The sequence below is a fragment of the Podarcis pityusensis genome (assembly GCF_964106645.2).
Source record: "Podarcis pityusensis genome assembly, chromosome: 3".
NCBI lineage: Eukaryota > Metazoa > Chordata > Lepidosauria > Squamata > Lacertidae > Podarcis > Podarcis pityusensis.
In genome coordinates, this window is record NC_138026.1 from 67,276,422 (window position 1) to 67,299,554 (window position 23,133).

Genomic DNA, 23,133 nt, shown 5'->3' on the forward strand with positions numbered 1-23,133 from the left:
CACAAGTCTCTTCAACTTTTTGGAAGATCAGTAGAGTAGGAGTTAGGAACCTCTTGCCCTCTAGATGTTGCTGTACTACAATTCCCATTGGCCATGCTGACTGGAGTTGCTGGGAGTTGGAGTCCAACAACATCTGGAAGCCTGAAGATTTCCCACCTATTTTTTAGAGGCTGAGCATTCCCCCTTTGTTGGCATCCATCTATCTTGGGAGATAATGGAGGACTGCGCCTATGGAGGTGAAGTCAAACTGTTGGAAGGTTGCAGCGCTTGCTGTAGCTATAGAGACTGATATAGAAGAGACATGTTTTATTGCAGCCGGGGCAGATGAAGGCATCCAGTTGTGCTGCTGCAGATGCACCATGGCATTTCTTCTATCTGTGCTCCTCCCAGCAGCCATTCCTACTCTGGTCACTGCTATAGATACACAACCTAACTGCCTGTCTCCAAGCACTGTGGTTGTTTGCAAGGGATTCACACACAGCAGGGTTGATGTTGAGCACTCCTCTTATCCAATGTTTTTCAGAAGCTGAATGCCCGACACGGCTTCTGCTTGAGTACCGGAAGCTCCTGCAACCTCAGTTGTCAAACATTTCGGAAGCCAAATTGGTTTCCGGAACAGATTACGTTTGACAACCAAGCTTTGACTGTAATTGCAAAGGAACCATAGGGTTGCTATATGGCTGGATTTTCCTGGACATTTTAGTGATTTCTGCCCAGACGCTGCTTCCGACTGCAGTATTCTGGATATGTCCAGGAAATTCTGGATGTATGGCAACCCTACCATAGCTTGGTGACCCAGCACATGCTGAATGCCCCAGTTTCAGTCTCTAATTTCTCCACTAGAGGTCATGGGAAAGTTCTCTGCCTGGCTTCCTGGAGATAACCACTGCCAATAGGTATGGGCAATACATAAATGGATGAATAGCCTAACCTAGTATAAGGCAGCTTTCCAGTTTAAACTGGTATCTTACTATTGCTGCCTATCAAGAATACTGGAATAAGAAGAAACTATGTTTCAAAGCTACCTTTTAGGCCTTCAGGGAGGTAGCTGAACTACAAGTGAGTGATAGCTCCAATCAAGACAGAGTAACAGCTAGCTAGATTACTCCCAGACTACAGGTTGCCAAATGTTCCTGCTTCTAATGGATTTTGCATTCTTCTAAAGTATTTTCTGTTGTTCCAGGACATCACAGCTACATAGAAAACGCTGCATGTCCTGTATTTTAGAACACTAAATCTTAATAGAACAAACACAGCGGGTCTATGGCGTCCTTTTTATAATTCAAATAAAACGTCTTGCATTTATTAGAGGACTTGTGTTCTCACAGTTTCACTCCTATTTAACTTGCTACATTTTTATAGGGAAGGCTGGGGCAATTTAAGTTTGGATTTCAGAAATATAATTTCTCTCTCCAAGTTCAGGTGAATCTGACATTTTAGAATTGGTTCACATTTCACTGACTAATTTAACAGTTAAAATAGTGCTGTGCTAAATTTTCACGAGGTTTGATATTCTGTCTTGAGAAGTGGACTTCTAAGGGGAAGGAAGCCTCATACACCATAGTGGCTTTTTGCAATCTCCCTCCCCTCCCACTGCCCACATTCACAGTTTCATGGCCATTTTTAGGGATGATCTCTATTTCAGTGCATGATCCAAGCCAATCAGACATCATGTAGTGAGCCTGATGACCTCACAGTGCCATATAACCAATCAGATTGGGCTTTGTGGCAATATCACAAAAGGGCAAAGTCCTCCCATTGCCTTCATTCTCAGTGAGGCAGTAGATGAGAAGGGAACATATTCTCTTTGCCCAAGCAACCATTCTTTGCCTTGCCTTGCTGATTTCATGTCCTGCAGTATTTTCAGACCTTTGCCGCAATCTATTTCAAGCCTATGTACTTTATGTATAACTAGTTAGAGAGCACCTGAACAGGTCACTGAAAGTCGTGCACTGCAAATAGCAAACAACTACATTGCATTGCGGGGGATGTGGGTGGCGATGTGGGTTAAACCACAGAGCCTAGGACTTGCCGATCAGAAGGTTGGCAGTTCGAATCCCCGCGATGGGGTGAGCTCCCGTTGCTCGGTCCCTGCTCCTGCCAACCTAGCAGTTCGAAAGCACGTCAAAGTGCAAGTAGATAAATAGGTACCACTCCGGCAGGAAGGTAAACGGTGTTTCCATGCGCTGCTCTGGTTCGCCAGAAGTGGCTTAGTCATGCTGGCCACATGACCTGGAAGCTGTACACTGGCTCCCTCGGCCAATAAAGCGAGATGAGCACCGCAACCCCAGAGTCAGCCACGACTGGACCTAATGGTCAGGGGTCCCTTTACCTTTACTTTTTATATCACATTGCATTTCTAGATGTGCACCAATATGCAGCTATCTTCCTCCTCCACCATGTCACTTTCAATGTGATGTGCATTCCAATGGGCATCCTATCCAAGTGAGCATCTTCAGCCACATTCTTCTCTAACTAGCCATCCATGCATGGCTTAATTGAGTTATCAGCCCAGTTGCATCAACAACACAGCCCAGTGATGCAGCTAAGGCTAGACCTCATGGTTGAAATCCAAAACCCCAAATTCCAAGAGAATGGAAGAAGATGGGGACAGCAGCAAATAGGACCAGTGTCAGCAACTGGGCCAGTATGAGCATGCCAGGAGCTAATGGGGCTGACACTGGTTGCTGAAGTATCCTTCCTTCCTTCCTTTTATAAAAACAGCAACATTTCATACTTAGGGAGACAGCCAGCTAGGCACATACATGGTTGTAGACACTCAATATATTACTTAACGTTTAAAACATATTATCTTTTTTTTTTTTAACAACAAAATCTTGCTTATTTCTACACAAATGTGTTTAGCATTAGAGCAGGAGCAAGTTCCATTTTAGTTCAGCCTGTTACAACTTTATTTGCAGCTGCAAAAACGTCAGTTGATAATCGTCAGAAGAGAAAGGCTTGTCAAGTGGAAAACTTGCAACACCGCAAACATAAATTTTACTACGGACTTATCCTTACTGTTGTTTAATGTGAACAGCAAGCTTCCTGCACCCCCATTAATTCTCCATCATCCATATGATGTTCTCCAAATAGCTGCCTCCTCACACTTTCCCCTCCCGCAGTCTGGATTCTCTCATACGAGGGATGCACTGAAAAGGAGACGACTGAGAGAAAATCCAGACCGAGGGAGGAGGAGAGAGTGTGGGAAGGCAATGATTTGGAGAAGAATGTCATATGGATAACAGAGAATTAATTGAGGTTTCTCTCATGTTTCATTTTCCGAAGCTTAAGTTCAGTTCTGATATTCCCCATCAGTTTGCGATTTATTTTTAGAAAGCCATTGCCAGCATTTAAGTGCTAATCGCTAGCCACAACGGCTATGCTCTGTCTCCACTGCTGGAAGCAGCATGGCTCTGAGCACCAGCTGCTGGCAATCACAGGTGGACAGAGCGCTCGTGCCCACAAGCCCTGCTTGTGCACTTCCCACAGGCATCTGGTTACCCACTGTGAGAACAGATTGACAGACTAGAAGGGTAACTGCCCCAATCCAGCAAGCCCTTCTTAAGTTCTCGTGATGTACACATTTCTGCATGCAATTTTGCCTAGTGTACGTATTTTTGAAAAGCTGTTCCTATACAATTTTCATCAACAAATACATGCATTTTAGGCACGTATTTGCCCTAGCATATACATTTTTGCACATACCTGGTGAACTGCACTGAAAAAAATTCAGAGGTTGTCTGTGTTTTGATTTGCGGATTGTTTCAGAAATAGTGCAAATTAGATCGCTTTGTTCCTAAATATGAACTGAAGCAAATTTGTCCCCCATTTCAAAGTATGACTGCTCCCCAAAAGAGCAGCCCATGCCTCTTCTTCCTCTCTCCTTTGGTAAATCACAAAAAAGGTAAAGTGATTTCACTGTGTGCTTCTCTGCCTCCACAACAAGCAACAGCCAGTGGAGTGGAGCGAAATTCAGGAAGCATGTAGTATGGTGATGTTACATTACATATTTTGTAGTAGTGGAAGTCACAGTGGAGGGAGGAGGAGGAGGTAGAGGACCAGAGATGCAGCCACTTGTTTGCAGTAAGCTTTAGTTCTATCCAAAGCGAAAGAAGGCAAGTGGACAGCAATTTCTTTCAAAACTTGTCTCCATAATTTGTTTCACTTGAGAACAAGGTGTTTCAGGGTAATACAAGTTTTTTCTTTGTGTTGCAATCTGATGAATTTTTATTGATAAATAATAATAATATAATCTAAATATCTGAATACAGAGCGAACGCACAGGAACATGAACCACATTTGAGCATTCTTTAAAAGCTAAAGGCTGTACTCAGGAATACACCAGATAAACTGGAGGTCTGGGGACAATTTTAGTTCCTGCTGCAGCCGTGCTTCTTGCTGCAGAAGTCTTACAGTTAGAGAATTGCAATTTTCTTCCTTATTGGATCATGGAAAATGTATTAGTGAAGACTGAAATCAAATGAACATTATAAGCCTTTCTCCCTGGGCAGGGAGAGAAGGGATCTGGTTTTGGTCATCCATTTTGGATTTATTCTGTGTCTGCTGGAGTGAATAGGTTGCTGGACATACTTATTATGGTGGTCTTCAGTGTCTGCGTAACCTTCTGCATCCACATGCAGTGAGAGTGTGGCAAACTTATTCATGTGAGTGCTCATCAATTCCCACTATACTGCTCCAGTTCTGTGGAATAGCATTCCTATCAAGATATGACAGGCACCCACTGTCTGCACTTTCTGACAGGCTTTCCCAGCTGGGTATACGGGTCTTTGCTGAAAGTGTATACTTTATTAGGGCTTTCATCTTGTTGTTTCCTAGTTTTGCTGGATCTCTCAGCGGCTTTTGATACCATCGACCATAACATCCTTCTGGACCGTCTAGAGGGGCTGGGAGCTGGGGGCACTGTTATACAGTGGTTCTGCTCCTTCCTCCTGGGCCGTGTTCAGAAAGTGGTGGTGGGGGATGAGTGTTCAGACCCCTGGGCTCTCACTTGTGGTGTGCCTCAGGGTTCTGTCCTCTCCCCCATGCTTTTCAACATCTACATGCAGCCGCTGGGAGAGATCATCAGGGGGTTTGGGCTGGGTGTTCATCAGTATACGGATGATACCCAGCTCTACCTCTCTTTCAAATCAGAACCAGTGAAGGCGGTGAAGGTCTGGTGTGAGTGTCTGGAGGTGGTTGGAGGATGGATGGCAGCTAACAGATTAAGGTTGAATCCTGACAAGACAGAAGTACTGTTTTTGGGGGACAGGAGGCGGGCAGGTGTGGAAGACTCCCTGGTCCTGAATGGGGTAACTGTGCCCCTGAAGGACCAGGTGCGCAGCCTGGGAGTCATTTTGGACTCACAGCTGTCCATGGAGGCACAGGTCAATTTTGTGTCCAGGGCAGCTGTTTATCAGCTCCACCTGGTACGCAGGCTGAGTCCCTACCTGCCTGCGGACTGTCTCGCCAGAGTGGTGCACGCTCTGGTTATCTCTCGCTTGGACTACTGCAATGCGCTCTATGTGGGGCTACCTTTGAAGGTGATCCGGAAACTATAATTAATCCAGAATGTGGCAGCTAGACTGGTGACTGGGAGCGGCCGCTGAGACCATATAACACCTGTCTTGAAAGACCTACACTGGCTCCCAGTACGTTTCTGAGCACAATTCAAAGTGTTGGTGCTGACCTTTAAAGCCCTAAATGGCCTCGGTCCAGTATACCTTAAGGAGCGTCTCCACCTCCATCGTTCTGCCCGGACACTGAGGTCCAGCGCCAAGGGCCTTCTGGCGGTTCCCTCCTTGCGAGAAGTGAGGTTACAGGGAACCAGGCAGAGGGCCTTCTCGGTAGTGGCGCCCACCCTGTGGAACACCCTCCCACCAGATTTTTTTTCAAAGAGAAAAATAACTACCAAACTTTTAGAAGACATCTAAAGGCAGCCCTGTTTAGGGAAGCTTTTAATGTTTAATAGGTTATTGTATTTTAGTGTTTTGTTGGAAGCTGCCCAGAGTGGCTGGGGGGACCCAGCCAGATGGGCAGGGTATAAATTATTATTATTGTTGTTGTTGTTGTTGTTGTTGTTGTTGTTTTAAATGTATCTGATATTTTTGTATTTAACTGCTTTTTAATCATCTTATGTGTGGAGTGCCTTGAGATGGCTGTTTGTTTAACACATCATCATCATCAACCACAATATGCCCAAAACAAAACACTCAATCTGTATTGAAGCAAAAGAAAAAGTTGTGCTAACTAGCACTAAGGAAAGCTATCAGAAGTGGAATTTCATCTTAAGCAGCCAGTCTCTTACTAGCTCCTAACTCATGCAATGCTACCAATATTTTGCTGTGAGACCCATCAAACACAGCCAGGTTCATTATTATTTTTTTGTTAAATGTGCACAAGACTATGCTGTAGGTGCTCCTTTTACCATTTCAGAACAGTTATGATTGATAAAGTAAGTAAGCAAGAATATACCACTTACACGAGTGGCTTTTAGGACAGCAAAAAACACTGAAAATTATATCCCACCCCACTTCAAGGCTTCTTTAGGTATTCTAGGGACTTGGGTTCCCTAAGTACCAGAAAACTTTCAACACAGCAGCCAAATCCCAGTGGACCACTATTAATATACAAACTTGATTATTAATAGCTTTCCCACCAAATTTTTCTATATTAGACTTGCAGCAATGAAATTCAGTGAGTAGCATGACTACAGGCTTTAGAAAACTACGGGGAGCAATCCATTTTATAAGAGTTATGGACTGCATAACGTACTGCATTGCCATTCTATGCCTTCTTTTGTAATACAGTATGTGAAGAGAGTACTGTATTTAAAACCAGAATTTTGGCATAGACAATGTGCTCAGTCCAAAGTGGAAGGTCCAGCACCATTTCCTGAATTATAGACCATAAAATTTGATATCTCTTAGAGCCCTGGTGGTTTTCAGATTGTTTTCTAGGAAACTGGGGTTCTTTGAAAGTATATCCTTAAAAGTTTCTTTAATGGCAAGCTGAGCTTCCCTGAATATAGCTTGCTCACCACAGCTGATCTGCCCCTTTATTACACAGCTATGGAGAGGTTTTGAGTGTGTTCTAGTTCACTGTGCACACTCAGTCACATATTGCTGTCAAAGGGGAAATAGTGTCAATGAGTTCAGCTGGAACTCTGTACATGCCTCGAGAATATGTGCGATTTGGCTTTGCTCTGAGCAATGAATGTGCCGTTATGGTACAGGCTGTGCTAGTAGCCTGCTTTGATTTCAGGATAGGTCAGGCACAAGCAGGTTGTAATTATCTAACCGATTCCCTGGATGCCATGTTATTTTACTTTGGGAACCGTCACAGCTCCTAAAAGGGATTTTTTTTTGTTTCAGAACCAAGGTTTGGTGGGTTCGCAAGAACCAAGGGAAGCAATGGTGGTGGTGAATCGATGTGGAGTTGGGTGACTGGCCTCCCCAGTGAAAGCTAGGATTCTGCCACTGTTCCAACAGGTGGAAACACTATTTTAAATACCTAAACTCCTGCTGAAGCATCCAAGACTAGTTGTGGCTCTCACCCTGTTGCTATAGCAAACCATTGTGAAACCATGATCCAAAGTATTCTTCCTATTTCTTCCTATTCCTTTTACGTAAAGGTAGGCTAATATATGGACTACAGAGTCCAGTCCAGTCTACAGTTTCTCTCTAACTTTTGCATCTCCATTATCTCAGCCAACTCTGGCTCTCATGAGACGGAAAGAACTATTGCATGTAACATTTTCTCATCCTGGTTCCCCTGCTCTCGCCATAGCAAAGCTGAGTCTCTTAATTCCATGTTCAGAAATGCTTCACTTCTAGTCCTTCCCCTTTTGTTTCTGCAGTAGTAATAAATTATATGCTCCATACGGTATTTTGAGCCACAAAAACAGTTGTCATTGCTTCTAAATCATTTTACCTTGGCATGATCTTACCCCTAAATACCATTATTCATTTGTAAACAAACATTGCAATTGCAACAGCAAGAGCGGTTATTGCTTTTATTGGGTTTTACTGATTACCGCTAAAAGCCGCAAAGTAAACAAGCCAATCCCAGTTAATGCCATCATGTCTGTAGCATCCAATTTTCTCCACTAAAGATCCCTAGATAAGTATTGCTAATTCGCCCAAATTAGCCATTTTGTGAGTACACGTGTAAAATACATGTTCAAATAAATGTGTGCAAAGGCACACACACTTATCAGTAATAACAGGGCTGGCCACTGGTCTGGGGACACTATAATATATCCCAGAATCCTATGCAATGAAATGGGAAAATTTAAAACCACAAAAGTAGAACATTTGTAGCTCTATATGGAGATGAATATACCAGTGACATAATTTTAGATTTTTTCTTTTCCATAGTATTCTTTTTAAGGTTCCTAAATCATTATTACATTACCACAGCAATCAGATTTGCTTTTTGAAGCTGTGGGTGCAATGTCTGCTTTCAGATTTGTACCTCGAATTTTTGGACAACACTGAACCACAGACAAGGACCACAGACTTAAGATTGCAACTGATTCCAGTGTTTCCTTGAGCCCAGCAGGGCCAGATTAACAAGGACCTCCTTAGAAGGCATGTTGGCTATTCCCTAGGGAGGTACACCTGACACCAACTTTATCTAGTTTTACGTGACAGGCAAAGATTTTTCTAATGCTACTAATAATATTTGCCCTTTGGTATTAGCTTTCTAAAGATCAGCACTAGCATCTTGAATTGGGTCCAGACATTAATAAGGGAGAGCATTTAAAGATTTCTTCTTTCAGATGATGAAATGTATGAACGATACATCTTCTGTTTGTGTATGTCAAGTTAAAGTTACTCAGCTTTGGGAAAAGCAATGTCTCTCCAATGATCTTACAAGTACAGTCGTACCTTGGAAGCTGAACGCCTTGGCACTCGCACGTTTTGGCTCCCGAATGCCGCAAACCTGGAAGTGAGTGTTCCGGTTTGCGAACGTTCTTTGTAAACTGTACATCCGGTGTCCTGAAGCCAATCGGAAGCTGTGCCTTGGTTTCCAAATGTTTTAGAAGTTCAATGGACTTCCGGAATGGATTCCGTTCAGCTTTCAAGGTACGACTGTAGTAGAACCCTCCATTCATATTTCTGCATTATCTGTGCAATAATCCCATCAACTAAAATTGTGTACCATCAACCAACCTTCCTTCCTTCCTTCCTTCCTTCCTTCCTTCCTTCCTTCCTTCCTTCCTTCCCTTTCTCTCTCTCTCTCTCTGGTTCACTAAAATTAGCTTTTGAAAGATAAGGAGGGATTCTTGACCTATCCTGTGAGGATAAATTATTCGTGCGGTTGAAAGTGATGCTGAGAAAGACGGACTGTGAATGAATGTACAATGTAACATGGAAGTCTATAATTTCTTGAAAAGTTAGCAAAGAACTAAGCTTACGTCACATCAGACACAGAAGGAATTATTTCTTTGTGGTTCCATAGACTAATTTTCATGATAATAAACCATCGGGTAAACCTTTCGTTCCAGTTTCAAGAGATTCCAATCACAGTCATTCCTCAGCATTTGCTGCTTCCAGGCACATAGTGATGCCTCTTATTGTATGATCAAAGGAAAGACAATCAAAGCTGCATTTCTATAATTTGATTTAATAAGGGTAAGGAAACTATAGTATATGTTGTGTGTGTCATCCCCGCAGGACTCCTGGGAATGCTAAGCATGCTTAAGGAAATGTTTTTTCCTAGGGGTTGTTTACACTCTCCTAGATTGGATCATTTCCACTATCCTCAGGCATGATTATAAGGATGTATTTTCTAAAATGGGTTAGTATTAGTTGATAGAATTGCTATTCTTTACACAGCTTGCCTCAATGTCCCACAATGTCAAATAAATGTCAAATAAACTTCATATATAATACAAAATAAAACATATCTAAAAGTGATAAAAATAATAGAAAAAAAAAAGAGTAGCAAAAAGGAAGAGTGGATTTTAGGACAGGAATTCTGGAATCATCAAATCAAGTTTAAATCCATGCTCTAGGTTGTAATGTTTGTAATGAGAAAGGTCTGGCTTTCTGATGTTTATGGGGGCTGAAATGGGGATCAGAGGGAATAATCTGTGATGTCCCAGCATGCACTCACACCACCTGCTGTTGTCTCCCAGCATGCACTGTGGAGCCATTACCGTAACTTCAGAGTACAGTGGTACCTCTGGTTAAGTACTTAATTTGTGCCGGAGGTCCGTTCTTAACCTGAAACTGTTCTTAACCTGAAGCACCACTTTAGCTAATGGGGCCTCCTGCTGCCGCTGCGCCGCCACGATTTCTGTTCTCATCCTGAAGCAAAGTTCTTAACCTGAGGTACTATTTCTGGGTTAGCGGAGTCTGTAACCTGGAGCGTATGTAACCTGAAGCGTATGTAACCCGAGGTACCACTGTACTGCATTAACAGTTTTTTTAGCACTAGCCCATAAAAATGTCAGAAAATAAAAAAGATTGACATATTCTGCAAAATTCAAGTTAAAAGTCATCAATTACGCAAAAAAACCATGGAAATAAAGTCCCCCCACTGAGGTCATGATCAGAAAGTGGAGAAAACAGGAAAAACGTCTCCTCAAAATGCCAAAACAGAAAAGGGCCTTAAGAGAAAAACCAGCAAAATGGCCAAACTTGGAGCAGAGGCTTAAGACAAGGATTATGGAGCAATGTCAAAGTGGGATAAGTGTGTCAACCAAGATGATACAATATGAGGCAAAAAGGTTTGCAAAGGAAATGAACATTGCTGACTTCATAGGAAAGGCGAAATGGTGCCACAACTTCATGAGGAGAGAAGGCTTGGCTATGGGAACATGAACCAAGTTAGTGCAGAAAATGCTTATGAGGATAAAATTCAAGCATTTCACTTCTATGTCATAAAACTCCAAAAAACCAAGTCAGATTGCAAACATGGATGAGGTGCCTCTCAATTGTGATGTGCCTCCCAACAGAACTGTTGATATGAAAGGGATCAAAAGAGTGGCAATCAAAACAAGTGGTCATGAAAAGACCTACTCTACTGCTGTCCTTTCATGTTGTGCAGATGGTACCAAACTGCCTCCTATGCTCATTTTTAAGAGGAAAATGTATCCTAAAGAGACCATACTGTGACAAGCTTAAAATGGCAGATCACTCATAGCCACTTGCCACTGTAACTAGGTAAATCCAAACAGAGGAGTGGGCTCAGGACCAGACCAGACACCTGTGAACCCAGCAAGTGCACCTCAAGGATGTCAGGGGCTGATGCTGGGCTGATAAATAACCATGTGCAAAAATATGTGAGGCTAAGCTAGGGGTCAGGAGGTCAAGCTGACGTCACACTAGCAGGAACAGTTCTCCATATAGTTGTGAACTCACAAAAGTGATAGTGAGGGAAAACAGGTCACTTGTGTGTATGCCCCAGCTCTTTGCTGAAAGCAAATCACTGAGTTATGCTACTGACAAGCTTCCTAAATTGAATCCAGTGATCTATCTCTCAGGGAAGTTCCTGGTTCATTGATCAAAAGGAAGGTGTGAGGGAGAGCTGCCGGTGTAACAGAGTTAATGAAGAGTTATTTGCCTTGCCAAATTGCGGGATCTCTTTATCAAGGAAGCCTAATAACACATTCCCTTTTCAAGACAAGTGCCAGAAGCTTTGTTTAAAGACTTCCATTTTATGGCTTAAAAGTAGCAAATAAGCTACACAGAAATAGGTAGTTTTCTATTTGTCACCATCATTTCTTTCTCTGCTCCGTTGGACACTTATTGTACGTATCATTACGTGACAAGAAAATGTCCCTTTCTTACCAAATTCTTCCTTGTGTGTGTGTAGCAGCACACAGCACTGCCAACTCAAATGATCTTCCACATTTATCTAGTTCAGCTGTCCACATTGAAATAAAAATCCCTATATCCTATCATCTGTACTACACTAATAGAAGCAAGCAAGCAAACAAAATTATAGTTATCTGTAAGCAGAGGCAGGAGAGAGCCATCGATTTCATTTAGTTAATGCATTTCATAACCATGCCTTCTTCACAAAAGTGTGAAAAAAAAATAATAATAATAATAATAATAATAATAATAATAAAATATTTATACCCCACCCATCTGGCTGGGTTTCCCCAACAACTCTGGGTGGCTTCTAACAAAAGATTAAAAGTACATTAAAACATCAGTCATTAAAAACTTCCCTAAACAGGGCTGCCTTCAGATGTCTTCTAGACGTCAGATAGTTGTTTATCTCCTTGACATCTGATGGGAGGGCGTTCTATGTTGAAAACCATCAACATAGCAAATAAATACACACTCCAGTAGTAACTTGGAGGAAGGGCTTTTAGTGTGGCTGCCCTTGTTCTGTGGAATAGCCTTCCTGTTAAGATCAGACAGGCACTCGCTACTTGCCCTTTCTGGAAACAATTTAAGACATTTTTGTTCCAACAGGCTTTCCCAGCTGGATAAATGGACCTTCACCATGTGCAGGGGCAGAGGAAGGGGGGTACAGTGGGTGCGGTCTGCCTTGGGTGTCACCACTGGGGGGGTGACAAAATGCCAGGCGGCAGTCACCGTGGGGCCTGCAGTGCGCCCGAGCCACGCGCCCGAGCCAGGCTTCGTGTTGCACAAATGGTCCGCCCGCTGCCTCCCACCCAGCTGTAGGGCGGCTGAGTGGGAGGAGGCAGGCAGACTCCAGAGGTCCCGCGGTGCGCCCCACCCCTATGGGCGGCTCACCCCGCCCTTGCCCTGCCGCTATGGGTGGCTTGCCCTGCCCCAGGTGCCCGAGTGGCTTCCTCCACTGCTGACCATGTGTGTCCACTTACTAGGGATTTAGTCCTGTTTTAAATGTGCTTATCACAGCTGGAAGGGCGGAAGTCAGGGGGACCAACTGTAGGTGGACCCAGAGCCAAGTAGTGTATTTTTCCTTGTATAAGACTAGGTTTTCTCCCTAAAAAATAATGTCCAAAATTTGGGGGCATCTTATACACGGGGGCCATCTCCCCCCATTTTCTTAAATCAGAATCTCCAAAAATAGGGGGCATCTTATACATATTGTTGTTGTTTAGTCATTTAGCCGTGCCTGACTCTTTGTGACCCCATGGACCAGAGCACGGCAGGCACTCCTGTCTTCCACTGCCTCCCGCAATTTGGTCAAACTCATGCTGGTAGCTTCGAGAACACTGTCCAACCATCTCGTCCTCTGTCGTCCCCTTCTCCTTGTGCCCTCCATCTTTCCCAACATCAGGGTCTTTTCCAGGGAGTCTTCTCTTCTCATGAGGTGGCCAAAGTATTGGAGCCTCAGCTTCACGATCTTGTCCTTCCAGGGCTGATTTCCTTAAGAATGGATAGGTTTGATCTTCTTGCAGTCCATGGGACTCTCAAGAGTCTCCTCCAGCACCATAATTCAAAAGCATCAATTCTTCGGCAATCAGCTTTCTTTATGGTCCAGCTCTCACTTCCATACATCACTACGGAGAAAACCTTATACATGGGGGTGTCTTATAGACAGAAAAATAAGGTAATTCTAGTTTTGTCCCCATCCTTCTCTCTGGGCCATCGCTTGATCAGGTTGCAAGCAAAAAGGCAGGCAGGCAGCGTCTGGCTAAGGGCAGACTTATGTCTCTTTTGCTCTAATGGACCAACTTTCACTGCAGCTTCCTACACTGAGTCAGACTATGCTTCTATGTCTCTGTGTAGGCTTAGGATGGTAGAACCTCAATGTATTCCAAACGAACATGGAGTAGGAAAATAGATGTTACCAGTGCTATTTTTCTGGGGGGTACGCTAGGGTACGCATACCCTTAAACATTTTGTGAATCTAAGTTTGGCCTCATTGAGGGCAGTATTTCAATATGAGTAGGAAAATGATCATTTTTTTCCAGAAAAAAGCACTGGATGTTACAACAAGTGTTGAAATGTTACAATATCGTATTTAAATTTACATCACAAATATATGTATCAGGAAAGACGTATCTATTGTCAGCCAGCCAAAAATTCATCTGGATTTGTCAGTGTTTATACAACAATGTCAATGTTTATCATATTTTTGCATGTTAGGAAGATATACGCATGTAGAACTGCACGTGCCTGTGGCCTCTGAAACTCAATAGTTTCAGTCCATGTCTGAGAAGGAGAGTTACACAATTTCAGACTTTTTCAACACCTTTTGAAATCCAACATCACCTCCCAGCAATGATAGCCACAAGAACCACAAGCAGAACTGGCCGAAATTAGTCATTAATAACACCAGTTGCAAAATTCCATACATTTCCAGTAAGTGGCACAAACCTATTTTTTTTTATTCCCGTTTAATTTATTGCACCTTAAAATAATCTGGTGCTTTTGGCTGGGCTGCATCCCTTATTACTTTTATTTTCCTTTGAAAAGAGAGAAACCAAGATTTAAAACCAGAGATTGAAATTCTGGGAAGTGGAACCATGTGTGTCTGGGAAATGTGTGAAGACACTGAGGAATATGCTGTAAACAATTACAAGATTGTTGAACCAGATGCAACCTGCCCTTGTGGTGTAGTGGTTAGTGTTGGACTAGCACCTGGGAGCCTAGGGTTCAAATCCCCACTAGACCATGGATTTCACTGGATGACCTTGGACCAGTCACTGCCTCGCAGCCTAACCTACCTCACAGGGTTGTTGTGGGGATTAAATGAGGAAGGGGAGAACCCTAAGCTCCTTGGAGGAAAAGGTGGGATATAAATGCAATAGATAAACATAAAAAATTACAATGTGGTCCCCATTACTTTTGTGGATAAACTAATTTGGTTTAATTCAGCAATTTGATCAAATAAATCTAAAACTCTTATGGACCTGCAGTTAATCCCTGTGGCTTCAATCCTTCAGCAACAGCAACTTAGATGAGGGGTGTGCGTGTGTGATTTTTATTGTAATCAAGGATAAAAGAGTTAACACCTTGTGGCAATCACACAAGGTCCACGGATGTTTAACGGTCTATTGATCCCTGTGCCACCACTGTGCTCGCTTCCCTGCTGCCACCAACCAGTTACTCTCTGGTAAAACACTGAGTCCAGACTCAGTTTATCGTTTCTCCGATAATATTTCTGTCAGTACCTTAACTTTAGTTTCTTTACCGGCCTATACCTTCCTGATACCTTCTGACTGATTATCTCAACTGTTTGACTGACTCCTCTTAACAAATTCTCTCACTCTCTCACACCAGACTAGCCCAACCCACAGACTTATCTTATCTGTCTCTTCTAACTCCAGACTGTCTTCTCAACCACCCTAACTCTAACTCCAACTCCCCCCCAAAAACCTCTGTGCTTAAACCTTATACACAGATAACTCTGCCCCCTGGGTTCCCATTGGTTAGTCATTTTACAATTAGTTAATCCTTTCCCTATGAACCCAGTATGATGTCACACACCTAGGAGGGCAGACGCCACACACCTCCTTTCCCAATTTCATGAATTTCCTAATTTCAGGAATTGAATTTCATGAATTCCTTTCCTAATTTAATGAATTGAAAGTAAACATTACAGACACCCCTCCATGAAATACAATCATGCATTTCATGTATTAGATTCAATGAGCCTAATTTTGTGCAGGATTGCATCCTAAAATACCTACTGTTGACTCTCTATTTTTCTTGCTAATTTTTCTAATGGGCATCTCTGTAAGTAAAAATAAATTTTGATTAAGTGATTGTGGTTGGGGCAGGAAAGGAAGCTACCATCAGGTATGTACATAACATGATGACAAGCTATTCTTAAAGTGCAATTGAGTATTTATCAAGTAATAATTAAGTGAAGTTAAGCATGGTCCCGAAGGAATCATTCCCAGGCCAGGGCTTGATCATCATTTTTATTAATGACTTGGATTCAGGAACAGAGAGCGAGTGTGCTCATCAAATTAGTACACTGTGCTAAACTGGAAGGATCGCCAATACTTTTGAGTTTATCAGGAGGGTGCATAATTATCCTGGTAAACTGGGTAATTGGTCTGAAAATGAAAGGAAAAGAAAGCAAATTCAGCAAAGGCATTCACACACCCTGCAATGTTTCACAGATGAGAGCAGGAGCCTGATTGTAACACACCAAGGACCCTATTCCTGTACCCATTCCCACACTGGGAGCCACTACCTGACGCTTCCTCCTCCACCACCATTACTTGTTGCTGTAGGTTCCACTCTGCTCGCTGTGAGCTATATTTGTTAAAGAGCCTGTGTCCAATGCTCATTTAAAAGCTAAGGGGGCATTTGTTCATTTGGTTTAACAAAGTACGTGTTTTCAATCATTCAAAATCTAAATCACCGGTTGCAGCATCTGAAGAACATTCCGCCAAGCAGCCCAGATGTTGCTGAGACAGCGGCGTGCAAGAGAGGCAGCGTGGGAAAACCCTTGGCATTGACTGGCACATTCCAAAGGTGGTCCAAGGAGGGAGGGAGGGCTTGATCCCTATATAAGGAACAGCCTGCCTTCCCTCCAGCCTCTCCGTTTTGCAGCAGCTTCCAGTGTGCTTTGGGGTCGCCACTAGGAGACTATGTAGGATTCCCCCCCGCCCATCTGCTTCATTCACACTTGACAGGGTGCACGTCGGACTACTGTGTTGTTTAAATAGGTAAATCTGCTTGATTTTGTCACTTTTGGCAGTTTAGGTGTGGGGAAAGAAATAGTTTGGTTGAGCCTGGTGATACCCTTTCATTACCTTTCAGGTGATCGGTTGGCCCCGAGGTTCACTTTTTGGACTCCACAGTTCAGAGGGTAAGGTATTGTTTTTAATGATTGATTGATTGATTGATTGATTGAACTTATACACCGCCCTATACCCGGAGGTCTCAGGGCGGTTCACAACAAGACCACAACATATAAGATCAAATCAAAAGCAATAACCCAATAACCCCCCCCCCCAGCCACATTCTAAAATGGTGTTGGATGTCAATAAGATCAACCAAAGGCCTGGTTAAAAAGGAGGTAGGGGCCTCCTCTGAAACCATATTCAAATCAAGTAGGCTAGGGAGCTGTTCCCTAATTCCTTGGGCAAGGCTGGGTCTCCCAAAGGCTATAGTTATCCAGTATAGTCAGTTCCTGCCCCACAGTCAAACCCCTTCTGCTGATTTTAATTGAAGGTTATATAAAAGTGGCCTAGTTTATGTGTCTGCCTCTTTATTTGCCTGTTGGGAAACACATATAGCAGGCTGTACATGAGAGTGGATAACCTTTGGCCCTACAGACGTTGCACAGCTACAACTCCCATCAGTCCTAGCAATCATGGCCAAGGCCAACAATGATGGAAGTTGTTGTACAATGAGGTCTCATGTGCCAATGGTTTCCCACACCTGAGTCACATGGATGCGGACTAGAGACGAGATGCATCCAGTCTTCACTCAGATATTTAACTTACAGAGCAGGGGTGGGGAACTGGTGGACACCCAGATGTTGTCGGATTGACTCATGACTCTCTTCATCCCTGATCATTGCTGGCTGGGGCTGATGGGAGTTGGAGTCAGTCCAACAAGATCTGCAGGGCCCCCTCTCCTGTTCTGGAGACTCCTGGGACAGGGTAGAGGCCTGAAGAATGCCGACTCTGGTAACTCTTGTAACTCACATTAACAAACATGTTAATAAGGCATTTCAGAATGCAAAAAAAGTAAGCCAAGTGAGAGGAATCTACCAGGGATTATTCCTGATACAGAATAACACGTTCCTACAGGACTGAAATTTCTCATCTTCCCTTCACACTTTGGGTATTAAAGAGGTGATTTATTTATTTTTTAAGATTCATTTATATTCCACCTATCTTCCAAGGATAAAAATGTCACACATGTTTCTCCCCTCTCTGAGTTTTATCTTCACAACAATCCCGTGAAGTAGGTTAGTCTGAGAGACAGTGACTGGCCAGCCAGTGACAGTGACTGGCCAACCAGGTCAACCAGTGAGCTTCCTTGTGAGTGAGGATTTGAACTCTAGTCTCTCATATTCGAGTCCAGCACTCTAACCACTGCCTCCACATTGGCTTTTAAGAAGCTATAATCAGGCTATTTGAATTCCTAGAGACGCTAATTCTGATGCCCTCACAGCATATTGTACAAATACCAAGGGTGCTTCAAAATCAGTGTTTATTGTGTGGTTGGTGCTTCTCATGCATGCCAGTTATTCATTTTCCACGTGATGCCATTGGTATCAAAATTCCAGTTTGTATCCCTCCCCTCGCCCCTGATTTAATTTGGATATACCCTTTTGGCAGAAAATCCAACTATATCTCTCTATCTCTACCTATCTCTATATATCTAATGATCTATTTGATTTGCGTGTTTGCATTATTAAACCCCCATTTGGAAGCACCATGAGAGATTTGAGTGGCAAATCAGGAAGCCTCAGCCTCCCTCCCCCACCCTGTTTGAAGCAAACCTCTGCCTTGAATACAGTGGATGGTTATAGGCATTCCACATTCTCATAAACTCAGACCCTCCCCTGCAATCTGAGAAGAATAAAACCGATCTACCTTACAGGATTATTTGCCATATAATTACAAACAAGATTACAGGATTACAAACAAGAGAATGTGCAGGAAATGCTTTGAACGCCCTAAATTGCCGCATAAATGCCGACCAGTATAACGGTTTGGAACTGCCGTACGAACAAAATTATATTAGCGATACGTTAAAATGTGATCTCACTTCGCAAGGAACTGCCAGCTAATATATAGCATTTTGCCATTTCTGGAACAAAATCAAACAGCGGTTTTGCCCAAGTATCTAGGTACTTAATGCATGCACTAAATAAATGCACTGAACCTGCTCTCTCGCTTGTGCCTGTTACAATGGGACTTACTGATGGAGAGAAGCACCGTGCAGTGAATCCGCTCTTCAAATGAGGCAAATCAGCATCAGTCCGATTGTCTGCTTGCATCTGCTTGAGGCTGAGCATGGCAGGAATTAAACGGTAGCAGTGCGAAGCCTGTGATGATCTTGCCATGAAGAAAAACGTACACTAGATGAACCTCTCCCGAGTTCAAAAAGCAGCATTACAGCAAACATGGCTCATCACTGAATTTTTCATTCAGTCTGCATTTCTCTTCCGCCTCTCCTCACCCAGATATTAACGTACCTATCAGTGCGTGCACAAAGACTCAGGAATTGTCGCTTGAACATTCCAGTCTAAAACACGGCTCCTTTTCCCCTGAGAATGGCAGAGCAGATTCTGTGCCAGAAGGCTCGGTTTGGGGGAATCCCCTGCTGGGAAGTGCAACAACCAGGCCCAGCAGGGCTGTGCGAAAGATAACATGACCTGGGTCTATAATTCCTGGCACTTCTTTGCTTTTTTGTGGTAGCCTGACCTTCAGTACATCCCTCTGGTGACCAAACATCATGAAGTGCAACAATTTTAGGGAATTAATAGAAAGCCAGCTTCCTCAATTCAACTGATTGGAACTAATATTTTCTAAAACAGCATCAAGCCAAACCAAGTCTGAACCAAAAGACAAGTGAAAGAAGTGGGTCTTCAAGGCTTTTTTTTTAAAAAATAAAAAAGTCTGGTATCAATGTGGCCACAAATACCCCTATGAAGAGGGAGTACCATAAGCAGTGGGCCACCACTAAGAAGGCCCTGTCTCTTGTGCCTGTCTTTAATTAACTTGAGAAAAGTTAATTAATTAAAAGTTAATTTTGGATTTCGCTGGTATTGTGTAACCATTCCAGCCACCTAGCTTGACTCGTACGGGAGCTGCATTATGTTTTTAATTAATATTATGAAGCCATACATTGATAAAAACAGGAGGTTTTCTGCTGAAAAATATACAACAGAAAACTTTCTAAATTGAGGGTGCCTTGATCAGGGCAAAGCTAGATTATTTATTTATTGAATTTATATACCGCCCTATACCTGGAGTTCTCAGGGCGGTTCACAGAAAATATCACAATACATAAAATCAAAATTAACATTTTTGCCTAGCGCCTAAAGGTGTATAATGAAGGCACCAGGCAAACTTCCCTGGGGAGAGCATTCCACAGATGGGGAGCCACTGAGGAAGAAGGTCTGTTCTTGTGTTTCCACCCTCCAGACCACTCAAGGAGGAGGTATAGGAAGGAGGGCCTCAGAAGATGATTTCAGGCTTCTTACCTGAAATATTGGGAAATTCTGGATCAAGATGGAGACAGAATAAAATTGCAGAGCTTTGAAAAATTGAAAAATAAAGTGCGAGATTGGCTCCATTATTATCAAATAATGGAGGCATACAATTTGGACAAAAAAGTTGGTTTCCAGGTGGAAAAATCAAAATTGGAAACAGAATTGTTAGATTCCAAAATTAAGAATTTGTCAAAAATGTATAACTTGCTGTTGAAATGGAATACTCAGGATGAAACGGTGAAATCAGCAATGATTAAATGGGCACAAGATGTTGGACACAACATAATGATGGCTGACTGGGAACAGTTATGGACTACAGGTATGAAATTTACGGCATGTAATGCTCTAAGAGAAAACTTAATGAAAATGATTTATAGGTGGTACATGACACCAGTCAAGCTTGCAAAAATCCACCATTTGCCCGATAATAAATGTTGGAAATGTAACGAGACTGAAGGCACATTCTTTCACCTTTGGTGGACATGCCCAAGGATTAAGACATTCTGGGAGATGATTTATAACGAAATGAAAAAGGTATTCAAATATACCTTCCTGAAGAAACCAGAGGCCTTTCTCCTGGGCATGGTCGGCCAATTGGTGTCAAAGAAGGATAGAACTTTCTTTATGTATGCAACAACAGCAGCAAGGATACTCATCGCAAAATATTGGAAGACACAAGATTTAACCACCTGGGAAGAATGGCAGATGAAGTTGATGTACTATATGGAATTGGCGGAAATGACTGGCAGAATCCGAGACCAGGGAGAAGAGTCGGTGGAAGAAGATTGGAAAAAATTTAAAGATTATTTACAGAAATACTGTAAAATCAATGAATGTTAGAAAAATGTTGGAATGAAGTTACATGGCTTTAGTAGAAATGTTATAAGGAATTAAGTATAAATAGATAATAGAGTATTAAAGGAAAAGATAAGGTTAGAATGAGTTAAGATAATTATAGGATAGAAAACAGAGGAAGAGGGAAAGGAATTGCTGAAATAATTAACAGAAGTGGAATACAAAAAGGGAGGTGTGAGGAGGTCGTGGAAATAAGTGAATGAAAGATGGGATAATGAAATTGTTTGATTTATTTTATTGTTTTTGTTTTGTTTTGTTAGTTTAATGTATTGTATTGTATTGTATTGTTTTGTTTTGTTTTTTTAGTGTTTAAATTTTTTGGAAAAGTAATAAATATTATTTTTTTTAAAAAAAAAACCAGAAGATGATTTCAGGGTCTGGGTTGGTTCATATGGAAAGAGGAGGTCCTTGAGATTAGACACCATTCATACAGTTATACAGTTATCAGTCTGGATCACGACCCTAGCAAGTGGAGCAAGAGGTCCATTTGTGTCACACAGAGGTCCCACACACCTGTTACTCACGTTAGAAGCAAAACTTCCATTTGTGTAAATAGAGCTTTTACCCCAATGCAAGTAGAAGGTAAGCTCAGAAGGGAGGGGTGTATGCAAAAGAACCATTTGGCTATGCTCTATTTCCACTGGCAGGGGCACCATGTCTCTGAAAACCAGTTGCAGGGATCTGCAGGTGGGCAGAGTGCTGTTGTGCTCATGTCCAGCTTGCAGGCTTCTCACAGGCATCTGGTTGGCCACTGTGAGAACAGGATGCTAGACTAGGTGGACAACTGTTCTGATCCAGCCGTCTTGCCTTATATTCGTATATACGCTGCCTTGGGTTTCATGATGGAAGAAAATATGGATATTAGTTTTTTTAAAAGATAATAAGAAGTTATGTTTAGGGAGCTACAACTGAAGAGCATCTAACTAACGTTTTACATAAATAAGATTTTTTTTTGTCTGTCTCCAGTCTTTGTGGGCTTTGAGCATGCAGCAGCCGTAGGAATACATTTGGCAAAGCTGATTTAGGCAGGGAACACTGTAACTGGATGCCAGCACAAGGTTATAAAATCTGCTGCCTGTCACAATTAGCAGTTTTGCAGTTATTGAGAACGCCCGACTGAACAAACTCAGCAACATCTGTTGAACCTGCTGCCTTCGCTGAGATGCAGACTGGGGCTGTTCTCTCCCATTTTAGAAGTGTTTTAAAAGCGACAAAAGAGGGAGAAAATGAATTGGGGAAATCATGCAACGTAATTTGTTCATTGGACGAAGCCGGTCAGCTACTGGAGTGTCATATTCAAAGCCAAATGAAACATACAAGGGAAAATGGGGACAGGCTTCATGTTAAATGGTGATGAAGGAAAGAATAATATAGCAGTTCATGAGATACATGAGTAATCCACTACTAAAAGGTTCAGGGGCATGTTGCACCACAATTTTTTGAAAGATGTAACACACACACTATACTGAAGGGTCTTAATTTGTTGTTTGCTACTCTCATTCTCTATGTTACTCACTCATACTTGAATACAGTCAGAATTTCATTATGTACAACAACACTAGCCAAGTTAAGAAATGGGCATGTGTTCATTGGGGCTTACTCCCTAGGAAGGCTTCATCTGCACAGAGCTGTAATTCTCAGAGTGGTTTCACAGTCAATCCCTCTTTGCAGGGAACTGTAGCTCTGTGATGGGAATAGGAGTTTCGGCATCCTTAACAAACTACTGTCCCCAGCCAGGATTTTGGGGAAAGCTACAGATGTTTAAGGTGGAATGATATGGCTTGAACCACCTTTAAGAAAGCGCCTTTAGCTCTCAAAAGTGGCCCATCTTAATCCAGCCATATAAATTAATCACAAAGGAGGAATCACTAAATATAGTGGCAATCCACTTATTAAATATAAGGTGGTACCTTGGTTGTCAAACGTAATCTGTTCCGGGAGTCCGTTCGACTCCCGAAATGGTTCAAAAACCAAGACGTGGCTTCCGGTTTGCTGCAGGAGCTTCCTGCACTCAAGCGGAAGCCGCGTCGGACGTTCAGCTTCCAAAAAACGTTTGCAAACTGGAACACTCACTTCCGGGTTTGTGGCGTTCAGGAGCCAAAAGGTCCGAGTACCAAGGCATTTGACAACCAAGGTATGACTGTAGTTTGAGGATATGATCAAAGGATATGGAAGCCCTATGCTAGG

At 42.6% G+C, this 23,133-nt stretch overlaps 1 protein-coding gene across 4 annotated transcripts in view; it reads right to left on the bottom strand.

Moving 5' to 3' along the window:
• The window catches only part of RGS17 (regulator of G protein signaling 17), a 64,373-nt gene that overhangs the window by 33,274 nt on the left and 7,966 nt on the right, over nucleotides 1–23,133 (bottom strand). Inside the window, exon 1 of one of the 4 annotated variants that reach the window (XM_080998423.1) lies at nucleotides 18,796–18,984. The exons of the other annotated variants lie outside the window; for them this stretch is intronic. The gene's annotated coding sequence lies outside the window, so the exon portion shown is untranslated. Of the gene's footprint in view, nucleotides 1–18,795; nucleotides 18,985–23,133 lie in introns of those variants that run through there. 4 annotated transcript variants of the gene reach the window in all.